The sequence below is a fragment of the Lethenteron reissneri genome, chromosome 27 (genome assembly GCF_015708825.2).
Source record: "Lethenteron reissneri isolate LAM-NWPU_2019-01 chromosome 27, ASM1570882v1, whole genome shotgun sequence".
In the NCBI taxonomy this organism is placed as follows: Eukaryota; Metazoa; Chordata; class Hyperoartia; order Petromyzontiformes; family Petromyzontidae; genus Lethenteron; species Lethenteron reissneri.
In genome coordinates, this window is record NC_083805.1 from 677,837 (window position 1) to 700,806 (window position 22,970).

At 59.1% G+C, this 22,970-nt stretch overlaps 1 protein-coding gene across 1 annotated transcript in view; it reads left to right on the forward strand.

Moving 5' to 3' along the window:
- The first annotated feature begins 13,617 nt into the window (after positions 1 to 13,617).
- The window catches only part of LOC133348269 (uncharacterized), a 36,958-nt gene continuing 27,605 nt past the window's right edge, over positions 13,618 to 22,970 (forward strand). Inside the window, exon 1 of the mRNA XM_061560991.1 lies at positions 13,618 to 13,654. The gene's annotated coding sequence lies outside the window, so the exon portion shown is untranslated. The remainder of the gene's footprint in view (positions 13,655 to 22,970) is intronic.

Sequence of the window (22,970 nt, forward strand, 5' to 3'; positions counted from 1 at the left end):
GAATCCCCATGCAGACCGGGGGGAGAGAGAACGATTGACTCCCGATCACTGGAGAAAAAAAACGGATTCCTATATAGCCTGAACAGACTGTTGGGGCAAGTGCTGTTAGCGAGCACCTATGAAGGCCGGCACAGCACATGAGGGGGTGGGTGGCTAGCACCACTATCAGCCGCCTTTGTCTCTCTCGAATCCAGGCGCTTGTTGCTGTGAGGCGCGAGCGTGACCACTGCGTGGGCCGTGCGACCACGGCTCTCCGTGCGGTCCAACGGCCCGGCGTCTTCTGTTTTTTGGTTCCGGCTCCCGTGTAATCCGTCCCGTGTGTCGTCTCCGCTGCAATCTCCGCGTTGTCTTCGTCCGCCGGCTCAGTCCGAGGATCCCCCGTCGCGTCCCCTCTATCTGCGCCTCTCGTCAAAACGTTCTGGGCTTCGTTTGGTGTTGGGGCCATCGTGGTGGAGCGCGAGGCAGCCTGCCCCACGGTGGAGGTGTTGCCGCTGTGGGGTGTTGCCCAATTGAGTAGCGCGCTGTCAATCTTTCACATTTGGGATGTTGGGACTGTTCAAATCTATTTTCTGTGCACCAGGTGAGAAACACAGAGCGACGGTGACGCTGGCAAACGCCATCACATGATCTGTCAAGCCGAGCCCGCTGTGAGGCAGACGGCACGTAGCGTTCTATCGTTAATACACAACTGCAGCATTAACCAGGGCGGCCACTGGGTTCGAACTGCAAACCTGCGGGACGAGCGGGTGATGGTGCCCCTCCGCTCGCTCGGCCGCGTCGCTGCCCCGGACGTCGGGACCGGACGCGGCGGCCTCGTGTCGCGTGTCCCGTTCAGCCGCTCGACCCCCACCCACTTTATCCATGAGCCTGGGGGTGGCACCTGACTCGGCAAGGCTTTTCTGGGTGATACGAATCATGACGGAGCCGACGGAATCGCCTCCCTCAGCGCCCGTGCCCCCCCTCCCCGAGCCGTGGCCGTCCACCAGGGGGCGGCACAGTTCGCGTCCCCACGCGGCTCCTCCGTGAAGCGTGGCAGCGAGCTTCGAGGCATTCGTGTTCAACTCTCGGTCACGGCCCTGAGCCAGTGATGAGAGATTCCACGTTGGTATGGCGGAGGCGAGTCTTTTCATATGACATCCGCTGCTGACTTCCCCCACAAAGCAATAGGTACCTATTTTCTCCTCCCCCCCCCCAGGGATGATGGGCCGAGTCGACCCCCTTTCCCCAAACCGGATTTGAACTTGGGGTCTTGGAGCACACGGGGGGGGGGCAGTGGGGGGCACGGACCTGAGGGTCCCCGCATGCCCCCCCCCCCTCTCGCCCGGGGTCGGACCCCAGTGAGGCTTCTCGCAGTCGCTTGTATCCAGCTTGGAGACGCTGCTGCTAAAACTGGAGCGTGCTACTAAGAGGTGGGGCCTTACCATCAGCTCCACCAAAACTCGGCACCTGCCTGGGTATTTTGTACCATCGGACACTCCACCCCCACAACTCCCAATCGGTGATGGGGCAGTAGTGGAGAGAGTGGAGAGTTTCCCATACCTGGGCAGTGTGCTTATGACCAGCTCCGGTTTAACAGCAGAGGTCTCACTCCGAATCAGTCGATCGGCAATATTGTTTCATCGTGGACCCCCTAATGGAGCATTTTCGCCGGTTGGAAACATTTAGGCTGGCCTGCCTACGATCCATCCTGGGTTTAACCAGGCTGGATTGTGTGAGGAGCTCACAAATCCTTGAAAGATCTGGGCAAGGTCCCATCGGTGAGCTCCTCCGGCAGGCAAGGCTGCGTTGGCTGGGTCATGTAGCCCGCATGCCCAGCCACCGCATGCCTCAACAGCTTTTGTTCGGCCGGATCGAGGGGGCTAAACGGGCGCGGCACGGGCTAGAGAAGAGATGAAGTGATGTGGTACAGGAGGACGTGGAGCTGAGTGGACTTGCCGATGACTGGTACCAGCGGTGTCAAGATCGGCCTCTGTGGAGGAGGCTCGTGAAGGACGCTGCTACTGGGCAGTTGGAGGCAGTCGCCCTCCAACAACAACGGACGGCGGAGGAGCGACGCTCACAACAATGAGTGGAGCGCCGGGTGGCTAAAGCACAGCAAGTTGGTACAGTAGGGGGCACAGGTGGTACATCAGTCAGTCATCTCGGTCATCTCGGTCAGTCGACCCGTGGCACCTGGGTCTGCCCCGTGGCCTCCTGCCAGCGGGCGTTCGACACTTCACGTGGCCTCAAGGTGCACATGGCCTGGCCTAAGCGTCGTAGTGACGTCACCGCCACTTAGTGGCGAATGGCGGTTGTTGTGTGACAATGTGTGTGAGTGTGTGTGTGAGTGACAGTGTGTGTTTGCGTGAGTGTGTGACAGTGTGTGAGAGTGTGTGTGAGTGTATGAGCCCGCGTGCGAGCGTGTCGGTCAACCCACAGCACCCGGATCTGCAACGTGGCCTGTCAGCAGCGAGCCTCCGACACATCACGTGACCTCAAAGTGCACCTAGTCTGGCACAAGCACTATGGTAACGTCACCGCCACTAAGTGGCGTGTGGCCATCGATGCGAGTTCGTGAGAGTGTGGGGAGCGGTGACGCAGTGGTTTGCGCACTGTACTCCGAACCAAGCGACCCAAGTTCGACTTCCGTTCACGCCCAACACCGGTGACGATTATCTCGACCGGTACTGATCCTCCCCTAGGTCGACTCGGTCTCAAATGAGTACCTGGTGCGATGTGTAAACATCGCCACTAGGGAGACAAAGACGGCTGGTAGTGGTTATTGTCATCCATCGGCTCGTGTGCAATTCCGGCCTTAATAGGTGCGCGCTAACGGCACTTGCCCCAACAGTCTACTGAGGCTATACGGGGGATCTTTATCTTCGTCTTTTGTCTTTGAGAATGTGCGTGAGGGTGTGTGAGAATGTGTATATGTGTGCAGTTTCCGTGTGCGTTAGTTTGCATGCATAAGAATGTGTGTGAGACTGTGCATGTGTGTGTGTAGGTGTGATGTATAGTTGTGGGGAGCGGTAGTGTAGCGGCTAGCTCACCTCCAATTAGCACGGTTGGCTACGTACGGTGCGAAAGAACTTCAATATACAGTACATAGCGCGTTGCACTACGAATCGATTCTCGCTCACGGCCACAGACACCTTTGACGAATATCTGCACCGGTCCTGGGCGTCCTCTAGGTCTACTCAGCCTCAAATGAGTACATGCTGGGATGTGTAAACATTTCCATGAGGGAGACAAAGGCGGTCGAGCGTGGTGCTAGCCACCCACCGCTTCGTGCCCTGCGCCGGCCTTTGCAGGTGTTCGCTAGCAGCACTTGCCCCGACATTCTGTTCAGGCTACACGGGGATCCTTGTTCTGGCTCTGGTGGTTGAAGTCAATCATTCACATCTCGCCCCACGCGCTCTCGGTCACGAGACCCCACAACAGCAGCAGGGCTGCTGGGGGCCGCCTTGAGCAGGTGCTACGTCACGCTCGAGTTCCACTGCTGGATGAAGGCCTCCTCACGCCATGCATTCTGATGACGAGCGTTAAGTCGCAGCAGCCTATAACACCTGCTATGCCTGTTGGTGACCCGTCTAGGCTCAAGGCCTGCTTAGCTCCCGAGATGTGCCGAGGTCGGACGCGTTCCGAGGGGTTTGATATTCGGCTCATTGATGCTGATGAGGCCGTCAGAGTAGAACCTGGAAGTCACGAGTTCCGAACTGCGCAGCTGTTGCAGGTTCTGGCAGAGGGAAGGGACCGATGGCGAGGTACGGGGACGGTGATAGCCGTGGTGCTGTTGGTGGTCGTGGTGTTGTCATCAACAGCACAAACCCTGGTCACCTCTTCCAGTTGACCTTGAGAGAGAAAAACCCCGCAGTTGAATTCCCCACTGAATGTTATGCGGGTCGCTGGGAGACCGCAGTGGGTTCACGTGGCACAGTGATTTTGTGTAACCAGCGTGAGACCCCAGAGAGAGAGAGAGAGCGGAACAGGAAATCTGGGTCTCGTTTGCAAGAGCGATGTGGGTCACCATCATTTACAAAAGCAAAGACGGATAAAACGTTACAGCAACGAAAGTGAAATCACAACAATCGCAACGGTGTCGCGCGATGGCTCGGAGTCACACGAAGAGACCAAACCACGAGTGGGGTGGGGGTGAGGCGACTGGGGTCGCTGTGTGCCGGGCGTGTCCATGGTCGCGGTCGCGGACCCGACTGAACTCCGGCTCCCAACGCCTCCGCAACCGCGCCCGAGTCGCTCGCTCACAGGTGCGGGGCCACGCGAGGGCGGACACAGGAGTGGGGGGTTCGGCTCCCCCAACTCGCACCCGGGCACACTGTGCGCGCGGCACGGCTGGGTGCCCCTACCCCCCAAGCATGCGGAATGAGCTGACTGAATAGGAAGCGGAGGGGGGGCAGAGCTCCTGGTGGTGGCTTGGGGGGCAGGACCCGGCAACCCGCACACCTGGGGGGGGCAGGGCCCGGCAGCCCGCACACCTGGGGGGGGGGGGGCAGGGCCCGGCAACCCGCACACCTGGGGGGGGGGCAGGGTCCGGCAGCCCGCACACCTGGGGGGGGGGGCAGGGCCAGGCAACCCGCACACCTGGGGGGGGGGGGCAGGGTCCGGCAGCCTGCACACCTGGGGGGGGGGGGGCAGGGCCAGGCAACCCGCACACCTGGGGGGGGGGGCAGGGCCCGGCAACCCGCACACCTGGGGGGGGGGGGCAGGGCCAGGCAACCCGCACACCTGGGGGGGGGCAGGGCCAGGCAACCCACACACCTGGGGGGGGGGCAGGGCATGGCAACCCGCACACCTGGGGGGGGGCAGGGCCCGGCAGCCCGCACACCTGGGGGGGGGGCAAGGCCAGGCAACCCGCACACCTGGGGGGGGCAGGGCCAGGCAACCCACACACCTGGGGGGGGGGCAGGGCCAGGCAACCCGCACACCTGGGGGGGGGGCAGGGCCAGGCAACCCACACACCTGGGGGGGGGGGGCAGGGCCAGGCAACCCGCACACCTGGGGGGGGGGCAGGGCCCGGCAGCCCGCACACCTGGGGGGGGGGCAGGGCCCGGCAACCCGCACACCTGGGGGGGGGGGGGGGCAGGGCCCGGCAGCCCGCACACCTGGGGGGGGGGCAGGGCCAGGCAACCCGCACACCTGGGGGGGGGGGCAGGGCCAGGCAACCCGCACACCTGGGGGGGGGCAGGGCCCGGCAACCCGCACACCTGGGGGGGGGGGGCAGGGCCCGGCAACCCGCACACCTGGGGGGGGGGGCAGGGCCAGGCAACCCGCACACCTGGGGGGGGGGGCAGGGCCCGGCAACCCGCACACCTGGGGCGGGGCAGGGCCCGGCAGCCCGCACACCTGGGGGGGGGGCAGGGCCAGGCAACCCGCACACCTGGGGGGGGGCAGGGCCCGGCAGCCCGCACACCTGGGGGGGGGGCAGGGCCCGGCAGCCCGCACACCTGGGGGGGGGGGGGTAGGCCCCGGCAACCCGCACACCTGGGGGGGGGCAGGGCCCGGCAGCCCGCACACCTGGGGGGGGGGGGGTAGGCCCCGGCAACCCGCACACCTGGGGGGGGGGCAGGGCCAGGCAACCCGCACACCTGGGGGGGGGGGGGCAGGGCCCGGCAGCCCGCACACCTGGGGGGGGGGGCAGGGCCCGGCAACCCGCACACCTGGGGGGGGGGCAGGGTCCGGCAGCCCGCACACCTGGGGGGGGCAGGGCCAGGCAACCCGCACACCTGGGGGGGGGGCAGGGTCCGGCAGCCTGCACACCTGGGGGGGGGGCAGGGCCAGGCAACCCGCACACCTGGGGGGGGGCAGGGCCCGGCAACCCGCACACCTGGGGGGGGGGGGCAGGGCCAGGCAACCCGCACACCTGGGGGGGGGCAGGGCCAGGCAACCCACACACCTGGGGGGGGGCAGGGCATGGCAACCCGCACACCTGGGGGGGGGCAGGGCCAGGCAACCCGCACACCTGGGGGGGGGCAGGGCCCGGCAACCCGCACACCGGGGGGGGGGCAGGGCTCGGCAACCAGCACACCTGGGCCGCACAGCACGCCGGGGCGCCCCGCGAGCTGCTGCACTTTGGTTCCGTTTCCACGCGAGATCGGAATGAGCTCATCGCGAAGCCGTCACCGGCAATTACCCATTAGCGACCCGACACGCCTGTGCCGCGTGGGGGAGGTGTGTGTGTCGCTGTGGGTGTCTGTGCGCGTGTATGTGGACGTGTGGCTTTGTTTTGTCTGTTCAGCGGTAGTGTCGTTGTTGGCGTACTGCGCTACGAACCAGGGTTCAATTCCCGCTCAAGACAAATAATCAGTGGCAAATATATAAACTTGTTTTGGGCCTCCCCTAGCTCGACTCAGCCTTAAATGCGTACTTGGTGCGGCGTGTAAGCATCAGACAAAGGCGGCCGATCATAGTGTTGGCCACTCACCCCCTTCGTGTGCCGCACCGGCCGTCATGTGGGGGATTATTATCGTTGCTCTTCAACAGCACTTGCCTCCACCGCCTGTTAAAGCTATACGGAAAATATTGACGTTCGTGAGAGTTGTGTAGGTGTTGGTGTGTGTGCCGCGCCGGCCTTCATAGGTGCTCGCTACAGAGCCTGCCACATGGGTTTGCATGCCAGTGCGAGAGATCCTCGTTAGCTGTTTAGATTGCGTTTGTGTGTGAGAGAGCAGTTAAGTGCACGTGGCCTGGCACGAGCGCCGTGGTGATGTCACCGCCACTTATCCGGTGCGTGTTAATGCCCGCGTGTGTGATTGCGTCTGTGTGGTTCAAGGCTCACGCGTGCGTTGCAATCACAGCGACCTGCAACAAGCAAATGGGGCGAGTTTACGCGACTCACCAGGCCAGCCAGGTGCGGCTGCCTGGCCCAGGTAGTGGGCGGCAGGGCCGCTCAGTGGCTACTCACGCCGTGCCTCACAGAGGAAAGCCTGCGAAGACCTGGCAGGACCCTCCTGAGACATTCTTGAGACTCGGCGACGCTCTCCTGGGTAAACACGCGTAACCTTACTATTAATAGGTGTGCGCGCGCGTGTCTATTTGAGTGTGGACGTGTGGGCGAGCGCGTGTGTCGGTGCGTCATTTGCGTGTGAAATTGTGCTTGCGTGCTTGTGAACATCAGTGCTCGCCAACAACACTTACCTCGAAAGTCTGTTCAGGCTATACGGGGGATCTTTGTCTGTGTGCGTGTGAACCCGCCAGGTGACTCAGTGGGAGGGCGAGCTGATCGCGATTGGAAGGTTGCGAGTCCAAATCGCTCGGGGGTCGATAGAACTCGTACTGCTCTTTGGGGAAGTCAACAGTGGTGGTTCTATCAGAGATTCGCTCCCCACCATAGGCGTGTGGCATCCCTACCACTGGCTCAGGGCTGTAAACGGGAGATGCGCAGAATATTATGCCACTCTTTTGTGTGGTTCTGTATGTTTGTGTATGGATATTGGTATCTGTATTTGTATGTGCTGGTCAATATTTTCAACATTTTATGTATTGTATTTAGGTGCGTTAACCCTGGAAAGCCTCACCGAGTCTCAAGGTTATTTTTCAGGAGGGTCCTGCCAAGTTTTGGCATTAGGGGGCGATGCTGCTGCTCTGTGATCCCAATTGAGTAATTTACAGGTAACTTTTCAGCATTAGGATGTTTGTTCAATACCAGTTGCATTGTGTGTGTGTGCGTCTATTAGCTATGGGAGGAAACTGGAGCACCCGGAGAAACCCCCATGCATCCATACAGACCCCACACAGCAAGGCGCACGAGTCGGGAATCGAACTCGGGCGCTTCTGGCTGTGAGGCGTGAGTGTGTCTGCGCCCGCACTGTGTCGCACTGTGGGTGTCGTGGTGTCGTGGTGTCGTGTGTGCGCGTCTCGTGCTTCCGTGGGGAGCGGTAGTGTAGCGGTCAGCGCACTGCACTACGCCGAGTTCGAGTCCCGCTTACGGCCAACAACCAGGAACGAATATCTGAAAAAGTCCTGGGCCTCCCCTAAGTCGACTAAGCTTAAAGCGAGTACCTTGTAAGAGCCCATTGCTGCGTGGAGCGGTGGCACGTGCGAGAGTAATCGCTTTCTTGAGCTGCACAGGCCGCGATGGCGTGGAGGAGGCCGTGATACACTCACTCATCTTACACTGACTCACTCACACATCATACACTGACTCACTCAGGCATCATACACTGACTCACTCACACATCATACTCACACTACCACTGACTCACTCACTCATCATACACTCACACATCATACACTGACTAACTTATCATACGCTGACTCACATCATACACTCACTCACACTACCACTGACTCACTCACATATCATACACTGGGAGTGTCATGCTGCCAGCTATGGCTGCAAGTTTGGTCGTACATGTTATGTATATCGTTTATTGTTACATTTGAATCACAGTTCCTATGATTACTGTTGTTACATTGTTTTTATAGCTTTAATTTGGTGATTCCGAAAACATATGGTTAAGCCATATTTCTTGCGGAAGTGCGGAGTTGGCCTGATAACTTTAATCTAAATTGTCTCATGGTTGTTATTGTTTGACTTGCATCACACTGGGATTTTTGCACACAGCGTTGTAATACGGTGGTTTGTTTTTATGGAAGATTTGCTGGTTTATCCAGGATGTTTCTGTTGCGCGTCGTCGCTTTAAGATGTTTCTCTGTTCTTATTCTGTTTGTTGCGGTTGCACCCGACTCAAGAGCCGCATGGCTCACAGGGCTCCACCTAATAAAAGGAAACTTGAAACTTGAAACCTGGTGCGGTGTGTAAATATCAGTACTCGGGAGACAAAGGTGTTGTGTGACCACCCACCCCCACAGGTGCCGTGCCGGCCTTCATAGGTGCTCGCTAACAGCACTTGCCCCTACAGTATGCTCAGGTTTTACGGGGGATCTTTGTCTCACTCTGAGTGCACAGGCACAGAGTTAATGTGCGCGAGGCTGCCAGACCAGACGCCCCAGTGCTGAACCCCGAGGCTCCGGGGTGAAAACCATCGCGGTGTGGGCAGTGGGGGGGGGGGTGGAGGGCGTGATACCTGCGTGATGGGGGCGTGGGGTGCGCATGAGTCAAGGTAAAACCAATCACACCGCCGCGTTCACCTGTCGGCGACACGCGAAGAGACGCGCCGTGCCGACTCCTGTGCTGCCCGCAACCTGCCCTGTGATCTCAACGAACTGCTCCGTGCTGACTCCGTGCTGTACACGAACTGACGTGCTGTAAGTACTGTTTCTCGCGCCGTCTCACCGCCCGTGCCGTTGCGCTGCCGCGATGATGGAGGAGCTGTCAGTCTCAATTACGCGCCGGGGTGTGCGGTGGTGGCGGTCGTGGTTGGTGATGTCTGATGCAACACAAAGATGACGACGCTGGGACGGGTCATCTCCATCATCATCAATGTCATGAACATCAACAGCATCATCATCACCACGACCATCACCAACATTAATCATGGCCATCGTTATCACTGTTACCACCACCATCACAAATATTTGAGCGCGTTCCGTGTCAAGCCTCGGGGGGGGGGGGGGGCTGGGACCCCCGCTGAGTAGTGCGGATCTCCCTTTGTACGGCCCCTCTCTGCGGGGGGGGGGGGGGGGGGTCTCCCGATCCTCACAATTGACCCGTGCGGTCGAGTCCGGCGCCCTTCGCTAATGAGTAACGCGCGGAGCCATAAAGAGCGACTCATTATAGATACATCCGCTGCAGGCGAGGGGGGTGGAGAGAAGGGGGGGGCAGAAGAGGTTGTTGATCAGATGTGGCAGCAAACGAGGAGACAGCGCACCGCAACAGTGGAACTCGTGGTGAACTTGTGGTGAATTTGTGGTGAACTCGTGGTGAATTCGTGGTGAATTTGTGAACTCGTGGTGAATTTGTGAACTCGTGGTGAATTCGTGGTGAACTCGTGGTGAATTCGTAGACTCGTGGTGAATTCGTGGACTCGTGGTGAATTCGTGAAATCGTGCTGAATTCGTGGTAAACTTGTGAATTCGTGGTGAACTTGTGAATTCGTGGTGAACTTGTGAACTCGTGGTGAACTCGTGGTGAATTAGTTAATTCGTGGTGGAGTCGTGAACTCGTGGTGAATTCGTTAATTCGTGGTGGAGTCGTGGTGGAGTCGTGGTGAACTCGTGGTGAACTTGTGAATTCGTGGTGAACTCGTGGTGAACTCGTGGTGAATTCGTTAATTCGTGGTGGAGTCGTGGTGGAGTCGTGGTGAACTCGTGGTGAACTCGTGGTGAATTCGTTAATTCGTGGTGGAGTCGTGGTGGAGTCGTGGTGAACTCGTGGTGAACTTGTGAATTCGTGGTGAACTCGTGGTGAACTCGTGGTGAATTCGTTAATTCGTGGTGGAGTCGTGGTGAACTCGTGGTGGACTCACGGCCACGGCGAGCGGTGTCCACCGCACTGGCTGGGCTCCCGAGGCAGTAGCTGCATGACTCAAGACCCGGACTCCGATTTCAAGTTGCTACTCAATCCATATCCGTACGAGAGAAGAACAACGCCCTGACTCAAACTCTACCCCCAAACCTAACCTAACCCCAAAGCAGACCCCCGGTGCGGGTTAGGGTCCTGAGTGACCCCAAGCACTTCCCGCGTGCGAGGTCGGGCGGTAGCTGACCCCGCGGAGATGCGGAGGAGCGGTGCAGGGGCTGTAGCCGAGCGACGGACACGGGGGGGGGGGGTCCCGAGTTCAGCGGTCGGCAACCTGCAGCTCTTTGGCTGCCCCTTATGAGCAGCCTTTGTTATGAAACTGAAATCTTAAAGATAATTTAACGTAAAGATAATGTATTCATTGTGGCAGGGAATGGATGACGATGGCATGTCTTGGTGACAACAATTTGTACAAACTGTGTTGTTAACGCATAACTAAGGGGGGGGGGACAAACTAAATGGACGCAGTTTATCCCATCACCTATCTAGTTTATTTAAGTGAGAATGTGCGTTGTTGTTGTTGTCATCTTGCTGTACACCAGCTGCTGTGTTCGTGCACAAGTATCTCTGCGTGCTCTGCTACTTCTTCTGCTTTGAAAGGTCGCCGACCCCTGGCCCACTTCAACGGTGCCCCCCCCCCGCCCCCCATAACCTGTAACTGCCTGCTAGAGACAGAGCTGCTAGAGACAGAGCCGCGAGCGAGCAGTACCCATGAAGGCCGGCACGGCACACGAGGCGGTGGGTGGCTCACACCACGCCCGGCCGCCTTTGTCTCCCCCAGTGCTCATTGTTAACAGACCGAATTTGGTACTCGCGTGAAGATGAGTCTGCCTGTGCTATGCCCCGCACACACAAACACGCGCGTGTTAGCGCGCTGCGCTCCGGACTCTGTTACTCGAGTTAATTTTTCGTCTACAACCGACATCGGTGACGTATACTTTAACCGGTCCTACACCTCTATCCCATAGGTCCACTCAGCCTTAAATGAGTACCTGGTGTGGTGTGAAAACATCAGACGGAGTCGACCGGTCATGGTGTTGGCCACTCACCACCTGGGGAGACGAAGGCGGCTGGGTTATCGTGCTCGCCCCCCCATCCCACCCAAATGTTCCATTTCGGCTTCTTTAGGTGCTCGCTAACAGCACTTGCCCCAACAGCAGCCTGTTACGAGTCTACATGGGGCACCTTTGTCTGTGTGCCGGCGTCACCTTCACCACCCCGGCACCCGTGGGTGCGGGGCCCGGGGGAGGTTATGGCCTCGTGGCGTCGCGTCACGTGCTTCTATTTTGTTTCTCCGCCAGCCGCTGAGCTGAAGCCAACTTTAAACTCGACTCCAGCAGCAGCTGCTGCTGCTGCCGAGGCTGGAGGCGAGAGAGAGGGAGGCTCCAGGAATGCGGGGGGAGCCGCCCGCGCCACGCGTGTCAGCGTGGCCTCGCTCAGGCAGTCAGTCGCCCTTTGTCGTCCCCGTTGTGGTGAAGGCGCAGGCCAGCAATGAACGTGCTCGCGCCGCTGCTGGCCGAAGAGGCTCCACTAGAGGGAGCTCTGGAGGCTATTTTTAGTCTCTTCTTCCACGGCTTGGAAGAGACGGGAGTCGCCACGCTTTAGCCCATCACAACCCGAACTCACACGGGCAGCCCGTGTGAGCAGTTGTCGTTGCAGCGTGGAGAGGCCTTCATCCAGCAGTGGTTCGAGTCTGGCTTGTGGTGTTGAGGGGTCGTCCCCTGCTCCCTTCCTGAGTCCAGCCTCAGTCGTGGACCCGTCAGCTGTCAGGGTGACGTCACGGCTGCCGCTGAACAAACAGCGAAACCTGAGTCAACATCACTGACTCCACACGACACACATCACCACCACCACCAGCATCACAACTCACACCATCACAACTTTCATCATCATCACCATCAGCACCCCCTGTGAACCTCGCCATCTGTTCTCTTCGCAACCACGGCTAGCGTCAGTGACGAGACGAGGGATCCTGTGAACCTCCGCGAGGTCGACTCAGCCTTAAATGAGTTCCTGGTGCGGTGTGTAAACGTCGGCACGCGGGAGACAAAGACGGCCGACCATGACATCGGTCGCACCACTCCCTCGTGCGTCGCCCCGACCTCAGGTGGTCTCGCACACAGCACTTGCCCCACCAGTTGCACGGGATGTCTCTGTCTTTGTGTGTACAGTCCACTTGCGTGTTTGTACAGGTGTAAACAGGTCGTGTTTTGTCTTTGTATACACCGGCGTATGTGTATGGATATATACACACACGAGTGGGTATGTTGTGTACTGTACACGTGTATGTGCGGAGCGTACTCGTGTGTGCAATGTATATAGGTGTGTGTACATGCGTTCTGTGTACTCGCTAACAGCACTTGCCCCAACAGTCTATTAAGGCTATACGGGGGATCTTTGTCTTGTTTTGTACACGTGTGTTGGTACACGAGTTATGCACACGCGTGTGTATTTGTCTTATTGACCTCCGGGCCGTAATAGGTTCTCGCTTGGAGTACTTGCCCCAACAGCCTATACGGGCGACCTTTGTCTTGTTCACCTGCGGGGAGTCGAGTGGCCCCGTGACTCCCCCGAGTCCGTGAGCGCGCGCGTCCACGGAACCTCGCAGAGAGTGAGACGAGACAGAGGGGGGCAGGGGGGCAGGAGAGTGAGACGAGACAGAGGGGGGCAGGGAGTCAGGGCAGGAGAGTGAGACGAGACAGAGGGGGGCAGGGGGGCAGGAGAGTGAGGCGAGACAGAGGGGGGCAGGGAGTCAGGGCGGGAGAGTGAGACGAGACAGAGGGGGGCAGGGGGGCAGGAGAGTGAGATGAGACAGAGGGGGGCAGGGGGGCAGGGAGTCAGGGCAGGAGAGTGAGACGAGACAGAGGGGGGCAGGAGAGTGAGACGAGACAGAGGGGGGCAGGGGGGCAGGAGAGTGAGACGAGACAGAGGGGGGCAGGGGGGCAGGAGAGTGAGACGAGACAGAGGGGGGCAGGGGGGCAGGAGAGTGAGACGAGACAGAGGGGGGCAGGGGGGCAGGAGAGTGAGACGAGACAGAGGGGGGCAGGGGGGCAGGAGAGTGAGACGAGACAGAGGGGGGCAGGGGGGCAGGAGAGTGAGACGAGACAGGGGGGGGGGGGGGGGCAGGTGAGCAGGGAGGCGACAGGGAGGCGAGTGGTGACGTCACAGCCGCCAATCACAGCCGCTGGAGGCGCTGTCACCGCCGCACGCTGCTTCTCCCCAGGCCGCGAGTCGCAGGTGAGGCTCACCTTACTCGCCTCGCTCGCCAGGTGAGGCTCACCTTACTCGCCTCGCTCGCCAGGTGAGGCTCGCCTCGCTCGCCAGGTGAGGCTCACCTCGCTCGCCTCGCTCACCAGGTGAGGCTCACGGGTGTCTCATCCCGTCTTACCTCGCCGGGATCCTCGCTCCCTAGCAGAGAGAGGGAGGTAAAGACCGAAGCCCTTTCACAGGCTGTGTGTGAGCTACTGGGTGTGTGGGCTGTGTGTGAGCTACTGGGTGTGTGGGCTGTGTGTGTGAGTCACAGGGTGTGTGGGCTGTGTGTGTGAGCTACTGGGTGTGTGGGCTGTGTGTGTGTTACTGGGTGTGTGGGCTGTGTGTGTGAGTCACAGGGTGTGTGGGCTGTGTGTGTGAGCTACTGGGTGTGTGGGCTGTGTGTGTGAGCTACTGGGTGTGTGGGCTGTGTGTGAGCTACTGGGTGTGTGGGCTGTGTGTGTGAGTCACAGGGTGTGTGGGCTGTGTGTGTGAGCTACTGGGTGTGTGGGCTGTGTGTGTGTTACTGGGTGTGTGGGCTGTGTGTGGGCTGTGTGTGTGAGTCACAGGGTGTGTGGGCTGTGTGTGTGAGTCACTGTGTGTGTGGGCTGTGTGTGTGAGCTACTGGGTGTGGGCTGTGTGTGTGAGCTACTGGGTGTGTGGGCTGTGTGTGTGAGCTACTGGGTGTGTGGGCTGTGTGTGTGGGCTGGGTGTGTGGGTGTGGGCTGTGTGTTACTGGGTGTGTGGGCTGGGTGGGCTGTGTGTGTGAGTCACTGTGTGTGTGGGCTGTGTGTGTGAGCTACTGGGTGTGTGGGCTGTGTGTGTGAGCTACTGGGTGTGTGGGCTGTGTGTGTGAGCTACTGGGTGTGGGCTGTGTGTGTGGGCTGTGTGTGTGAGCTACTGGGTGTGTGGGCTGTGTGTGTGAGCTACTGGGTGTGTGTGTTACTGGGTGTGTGGGCTGGGTGTGTGGGTGTGGGCTATGTGTGTGTTACTGGGTGTGTGGGCTGTGTGGGCTGTGTGTGTGTGAGCTACTGGGTGTGGGCTGTGTGTGTGAGCTACTGGGTGTGTGGGCTGTGTGGGCTGTGTGTGTGTGTTACTGGGTGTGTGGGCTGTGTGTGGGCTGTGTGTGTGAGTTACTGGGTGTGTGGGCTGTGTGTGTGAGTCACTGGGTGTGTGGGCTGTGTGTGTGAGTTACTGGGTGTGTGGGCTGGGTGTGTGGGCTGTGTGTGTGAGTTACTGGGTGTGTGGGCTGTGTGGGCTGTGTGTGTGTGTGGGCTGGGTGTGTGGGCTGGGTGTGTGGGCTGTGTGCTTCCTCTCCGGTGTCGGGTTCGGCCGCAGTGGCCCTACAGCAGCAGTCGCCGTCGTCTTGGCTGTTGACATAGCTGTTGACATAGCTGTTGACATAGCTGGTGACACCGCCGCCGCGTTGTGTCGGTGTGCTCAGCTGCCCCCCCCCCGCCCCCCCGTGTCTGGTAGCGAACTTCACGGCACTCAGCGGCCACACTTCGCCACCGAGAGCCGCAGGCCCCCCCCCATTCGGCAATGAAGGTGCCGCTGGTGTTTATTGACGGTGCCGCTGGTGTTTATTGACGGTGCCGCTGGTGTTGTTCCAGGCAAGCCTCGCTGAGTCTCGAGGCTTGGGACGTTCGGTACTGAATCCCGTCCACCTTAGAGAGTGGCCGCAGGCTCGAGGGAGGGGGGGGAGCACAAATCGGCTTAAGGTTGCCCTGCGGCCATGGGCCCCCAGTGCCGCACTGCCCGCTGGTGGCTGCCACTGCTGAGATGAAAGTGCGGGGGGCATTACGTGGGAAGAAGGGAGCACGCCATGTGACCGACTCCGGTCCCTCGAGTCCCCACGGGGTTAACTTGACACGCGTCTCGACTTTTCGTGGTTGTTTGTGTTGGGAGACGACTTCCGGATTGTCCAGGACCGCGAATTCAAAAGCACGACGTCTCTTGGGCAAACCAGGATGTGTGATGGGCTCCCCTGGACGACCGAATCCCTCGCTCCTTCGGCGACGGGGGCCGGGCCCCGCTGGGCCGTGCTGGGGCCTCGGGGCCTCGGGGTCCCGGAGGCGCGGCGGGCAGGAGGAGGAGGGGGAGCGGGGAGAGAGAGAGAGAGAGAGGAGGGGGGGACCCATCGTCTTTGTGTTGCTGCTGTAGGCGCCGCGGAGCCTCTCGCTCTGGCTGGGGGTGTGGGGGAGGGGCCGAGGGGGGCTCGCACAAAAGGGCCCCGCGGGAGGCCGAGAGGCGACGCCGCTTCCCTCCTCCTCCTCCCCCCGTCGCCCCGGGCCGCGCCGCTGTCCGCGTGTGCGACTCGGGGGCCCAGACGGGTTCCGTCCAGGGGGTTCGGGCCCCCCGTGTCTAGTTGTGCCCCCCCCCCCCCGACCCCCGGAGCTCTCCGTTTCGTGCTCCGCGAGAAGGAGCTGGTGGTGGTGGTGGTGGCTGCAGGCCCCCAGGTAAGGCGGCGCCTTGCTCCCTGGGGCCACGGGAGGGTTTGAGGGAAGTCGCTGCCGCCGCTGCTGCTGCTGTTGCCATTGTTGTTGTTATCTGCAGAGCGAGATGATAGACTTTGTGTCGTGGCAGCCGCGCTCCCATGGTTACAGGTGTGTGATTGCGGCGGTGTAGACGTCGCTATCGGAGATGATTGAGGATATTGCTGTGGTGGTGGTGTCGTTGTGGCCCGAGGAGATGGTGAAGGTTATGGAGGAGGTGGAGAGAGTTGCTGTAGACGGTGCCGTCTCGAACGCGTGCGACAAAGTGCGCGTAACAGTGCCCCCCTCGCACCCCCCCCCCCTTACTGTCTGCGCCAATCTCCACGTGTTCCCCAGCGTCCGTGCCCCCCTGTCTCTGTGTGTCTCTCTGTCTCTGTGTGTCTCTGTCTCTGTGTTTCCCTGTCTCCGTGTGTCTCCCTGTCTCTGTGTGTCTCTCGGTCTCCCTGTCTCTGTCTCCCTGTCTCTGTGTGTCTCCCTATCTCTGTGTGTCTCCCTATCTCTGTGTCTCCCTGTCTCTGTGTGTCTCCCTGTCTCTGTGTGTCTCCCTGTCTCTGTGTCTCTCTGTCTCTGTGTGTCTCTGTCTCTGTGTTTCCCTGTCTCTCTGTCTCCCTGTCTCCGTGTGTCTCCCTGTCTCTGTGTGTCTCTCGGTCTCCCTGTCTCTGTCTCCCTGGCTCTGTGTGTCTCCCTGTCTCTGTGTGTCTCCCTGTCTCTGTGTCTCCCTGTCTCTGTCTCCCTGTCTCTGTGTGTCTCCCTGTCTCTGTGTGTCTCCTTGTCTCTGTCTCCCTGTCTCTGTGTGTCTCCCTATCTCTGTGTGTCTCCCTGTCTGTGTGTGTCTCCCTGTCTCGGTGTGTCTCCCTGTCTCTGTGTCTCCCTGTCTCTGTGTGTCTCCCTGTCTCTGTCTCCCTGTCTCTGTCTCCCTGTCTCTGTCTCCCTGTCTCTGTGTGTCTCATTGCCTGCCACCTGTCCCTCGTATCGTGTCTCGCCGTGCGTCTACAGGACCCCTCCTGCCTGTGTCTACGTCGTAGAGGCTACTAACTAAGAGGTGGTGGTGGTGCCGTGCCGGCCTTCATAGGCGCTGCTCGCGAACAGCACTTGCCCCAGCAGTCTGTGAAGGCTACAGGGGGGATCTTTGTTTGGAGGGGGCTGTATAAGTGGAGGAGGAAGTGGCGGTAGTTCTAAAAGAGTTGCGTTTGATGAAGTGGTTCTAGATTTGAAGCTTTCGTGACTGCAAGGATTCATGCTCTTAGGTTTTTTCGGTAAAATCACGTAGGTAAAAATAAATAATAAAAATAATAGAAATAATAATAGAAAAAAAAAAAAAAAATTATAAATCACGACGTTTCGGAGGCAACACAAGTCTCCGTCATCAACTGGGACCGTCACAGCTAGATTTACTGTAACCAGTGAGGCAAAATTCTAAGAGACGAGCTCTTAAATACAAGTTAAGGGGGGAGGGGCTTATCTGAATGTGGTAGCCAATGAATGGAACGTGTTGGGGGAGGGGCTAAAAGAGAACAACAGTAGTACAAGTCGTACCCGGTGTTGGTTGACAATCCAAATACAAAAAGGGAGAGTGCTGTTAAACGCTGGGGATGTCAACACTCGGTAAAGTAAAATAGTGCCTGTCAAATAAGATGGTCCAAATATGTGTAGTTAAGTCTTTTTTACATGGTTAATAACATCTTTCCAATGATTACTCAGTTTGTACCCATCAACACGGTTGAAGTTATGTCTGTGTTTGTATAACAGGAGGTGGTAGGGGTAGTGGCTGGGGTAGTGGAGGGGGTGGTGGGGGTAGTGGAGGGGGTGGCGGGGGTAGTAGAGGGGGTGGTGGGGGGGGGGTAGTGGAGGGGGTGGCGGAGGTAGTGGGGGGGGGGTAGTGGGGGGGGTGCGTGGGGGGGGTGCGTGGAGGGGGTGCGTGGGGGGGGGTGCGGGGGGGGTGCGGGGGGGGGTGCGGGGGGGGTGCGGGGGGGGGGTGCGTGGCGGGGGTGCGTGGCGGGGGTGCGTGGCGGGGGTGCGTGGCGGGGGTGCGTGGGGGGGGTGCGTGGAGGGGGGTGCGTGGAGGGGGTGCGTGGCGGGGGTGCGTGGGGGGGTGCGTGGAGGGGGTGCGTGGCGGGGGTGCGTGGAGGGGGTGCGTGGCGGGGGTGCGTGGAGGGGGTGCGGGGGGGGGGGTGCGTGGCGGGGGTGCGTGGAGGGGGTGCGTGGAGGGGGTGCGTGGCGGGGGTGCGTGGGGGGGGTGCGTGGCGGGGGTGCGTGGGGGGGGGGGGTGCGTGGGGGGGGGGTGCGTGGGGAGTTTGGGGCTCAGAGCAGCGGCGCAGCGCGGGCGTCTCCATGGCGACGGGGCCTCTGCCGAGGAAACAAAAGCGCGGCCGGGTTCGGTGCACGGGTCCAGTGGTGGTGGTTGTTGTAATGGTGGTGGTTGTTGTAATGGTGGTGGTGGTGGTTGTTGTAATGGTGGTGGTGGTGGTTGTTGTAATGGTGGTGGTGGTGGTTGTTGTAATGGTGGTGGTTGTTGTAATGGTGGTTGCTGTGTTGGTGGTTGTTGGTTTAGAAGTTGTTGCCGTGTTCATGTTGTTGGTGACTGTGTTGGTCGTGGTTGTTGGGGCACTTGCAGGTCGAGTGTTCTGATTCTGAGGCGACAGTGTTTGTCACACTGCCGTAGTCTTGGTCGTGGTTTATTGTTGAGCTTCTTGTTATCACTCAAGGCCCTTGAGATCACATTCTAACGCCTTGTTTTAATTAAAACCCACCCGGGGGCACAACACAATCTTTTATGTTGACGCTGGGTAAGTTTAGCGGTAGCCGTGGGCATTGGTAGTTTCAGCTGTGGGGCAACAGCATCGACCGGAGTCCTCTCTGATCCACACGCGAGGCAGCGCCCCCCCCCCCCCCCCACACTGCCACCATCACCCCCCACACCGCCACCATCACCCCCCACACCGCCACCATCACCCCCCACACCGCCACCATCACCCCCCACACCGCCACCATCACCCCCCACACCGCCACCATCACCCCCCACACCGCCACCATCACCCCCCCACACCGCCACCATCACCCCCCCACACCGCCACCATCACCCCCCACACCGCCACCATCACCCCCCACACCGCCACCATCACCCCCACACCCCCACACACCGCCACCATCACCCCCACACACCGCCACCATCACCCCCCCACACTGCCACCATCACCCCCACACACCGCCACCATCACCCCCCACAGCGCCACCATCACACCGCCACCATCACCCCCCCACACCGCCACCATCACCACCCACACACCGCCACCATCACCCCCCACACACCGCCACCATCACCCCCCACACACCGCCACCATCACCCCCCACAGCGCCACCATCACACCGCCACCATCACCCCCCACACCGCCACCATCACCCCCCACACCGCCACCATCACCCCCCACACCGGCACCATCACCCCCCACACACCGCCACCATCACCCCCACACACCGCCACCATCACCCCCCACAGCGCCACCATCACACCGCCACCATCACCCCCCACACCGCCACCATCACCCCCCACACACCGCCACCATCACCCCCCACACACCGCCACCATCACCCCTACACACCGCCACCATCACCCCCCACAGCGCCACCATCACACCGCCACCATCACCCCACACACCGCCACCATCTCCCCCACACACCGCCACCATCACCCCCCACACCGCCACCATCACCCCCCACACCGCCACCATCACCCCCCACACACCGCCACCATCACCCCCCACACACCGCCACCATCACCCCCCACACCGCCACCATCACCCCACACACCGCCACCATCACCCCCCACACCGCCACCATCACCCCACACACCGCCACCATCACCCCCCACACTGCCACCATCACCCCCCACACACCGCCACCATCACCCCCCACACACCGCCACCATCACCCCCCACACCGCCACCATCACCCCCACACAGTGCCACCATCACCCCCCACACTACCGCCACCATAACCCCCCACACCGCCACCATCACCCCCCACACTGCCACCATCACCCCCCACACACCGCCACCATCACCCCCACACACCGCCACCATCACCCCCACACACCGCCACCATCACCCCCACACACCGCCACCATCACCCCCCACACCGCCACCATCACCCCCACACACCGCCACCATCACCCCCCACACCGCCGTCACCACATTCCCTCCCGTGCCACGCATTGTTGTACACCCGTCACGCCCGCTGTGTTACCGGTTCTGTGGCACACACACATTACACACACACCACACACACACTACACACACACTACACACATTACACACACACATTACACACACTACACACATTACACACATTACACACACACACATTACACACACACCACACACACACTACACACACACTACACACACACACTACACACATTACACACACACATTGCACACACACACACTACACACATTACACTGGCTCAACACTAACCACACAATGGCAGGATCGTCTATCCTCCCGTAACCCCCCTGCCGACATCATTGTTCTTGTCATGTCCCTTCGGTAGCGATGCTGCTGCACCTTGGGTTCCCGCTGATGGCGGAGGCGATTGTCACATTGTGAGTCGAGGGTTGCCAATTGGCAACCCCGGACAGAGGTCGCCAAACGTCGCCAGCCCCGACCGCGTCTCTCGCACCTTGCACTAGCGGCAGCTTGGAATCGCTTCACGAGGGGGCACCATTCACTTTGTCCTGCCCGTCTCTTGTGTCTGTCCCCCATTAAACACGCACCACACGCGCCGTGTACAGCCGTATTCACCAGATGTACACTTAGTAGTAATAATCAATTACAACCGTTTTTAAGTCCACTGCTGGATGAAGGCCTCTCCCCACTGTATTAGTCATGGGACTTGTTTGACCATACTTCACCACATTGGTCAGTGCGAGTAGGTGAAGTTGGGGGGCTTGGGGTGAAGGCGGGGCAAGACCGGTTTAGATATCACTTTACCACGGGTTGCCACCTGTCCGGGTTTGACACGGATAGTCCTGGCATCAGCATGTGCGCTTGGGGGACCTGGCACCGGTTTTGGCGTGTGACATTTACTACAGGAGACTGCACAGCCTTGAGAACAGACCTGGGCCCACTGAGTAATGTGTCTGCGTTGGTATTGTGGGAAAAGGTGGCAGCCTAATTCCCCACTGATGTTAGCAGTGGGTGGGGGAGTCCCCAGTGACAATTTACTTAACGATAAATTTGGCCAAAAGTAATTAGAGGGCTAAATTTGTCAAATGCTAGTACATCGGTAGATGATACCTCCCTCCCCACCCACACCTGGAATGCTCTTGCGTCTGTCCTTTCTGCGCGTTCGTGTTGCGTCTCGTTCAGGTTTCAATTCATTATTTGCCAAGCAGAAATGCAGCCGTTTCATAAGGTGACACGCATAATTAAACGTCTCTTTTTCAGTTTATTTGTTTGGAATTCAACCGTGTTTATGGTTTGGGTTTGTCCATGTGGTACGTTTTTTTCCAACCTTATTACATGGTAGTATGTTTTTTTTTATCTATGGGAGGAAACTCATGCAGAACAGGCAGAGAGAATACAAACTGCACACAGAAAGGAGCCCAAGTCGGGAATCGAACCCAGGTCCTTCGTGCTGTGAGGCACGAGCTTTGCCACGGCGCCACCCTGCTGCCTGATGCTGCCAATGAATCCGTAACAAGTTTCTCCTCACCTGTGGCTTAAGACTTCGAATGACTGAATTTCACATCAGCATATAATAATAATGTATCGAATGGTGTATTTTCTATGCTTTGGTGGTACATGTGTATTTTTCTGTTGTTGGATTTTCTTAAACCCAGGTCTTAAAAAGACACGTGTGACCTCTGGACTCTTACCAGGTTAATATGAAGGCCATCAACAATAGTTCACGGCCCTTTTAATTAAAAGTTTATTTTGTTTAACCGGGTGTGAATTCAAGAGTCCAAGATAATAGCCTCATTTGTAAGCGTGTCTTTGGTCACCACAATGGAGCAAATTTGAATCACAACACGACTGGATGAAGGCCCCTTGCTGTGTCAGTCGTGGTGGTTGACCATGTTCCACCGTGCTTTTCAGTGGAAGTTGGTGAATGAGGTGGGGGGGGCCCAGGGCCGGTTAAAATAAAAATCCCCATGGCTGCAAGCCATGGCCGGGACGGGAACTCTGGTCGCGGGGTTCAGAACGCTCTGAGCTAACCGCTGTGCCACCGCTTGGCCTGTAAATGTCCTCGAATAAGCTAAAATTAGAAGTAGCAAAACTCGCTACATACTTATACAAATGAAAATTTGTCTTCTGTTTTTAATCTATTGCATCGTAAAAAAAAACATGATGTTTAAATCCGAGTCCTGGTCTTGAGTGAGATTAGTTTTTCAGAAGAATCTGTTCAACCAATTTAACAAAGTTTTTACAAACTTACAGCCATACTCTCCAGCAAAACAGGGTTTTTTCCCACTCGCTGTGTTCGGTCCTGATCATACCGGATGGGTGTTGTGTCGAGGTTTTGTCTAGGTTGTTGTATGGAGGTATCGTCTGGCTGGTTGATGCGCCGCGTGTTTCTGCGCTGTGAGGAGTGTTTCTGCAGCATGAGCTTGTGTATTCGTGTCTCACCCCTCTGTACCAAGGGCAGCGATACAGCCGTAGTGGAGTTGTGGTCACGGTTGTCGCGATACGGTCACAGTAGGGGTTATTTGGTTACGGTGGTGGTGATGCAGTCATGCTTATCAGGTCACGGGGGGCGGCTTTTTTAGTCACGGCGGTGGTGATATGGTCACGGTGATGGTGGTAGCTGT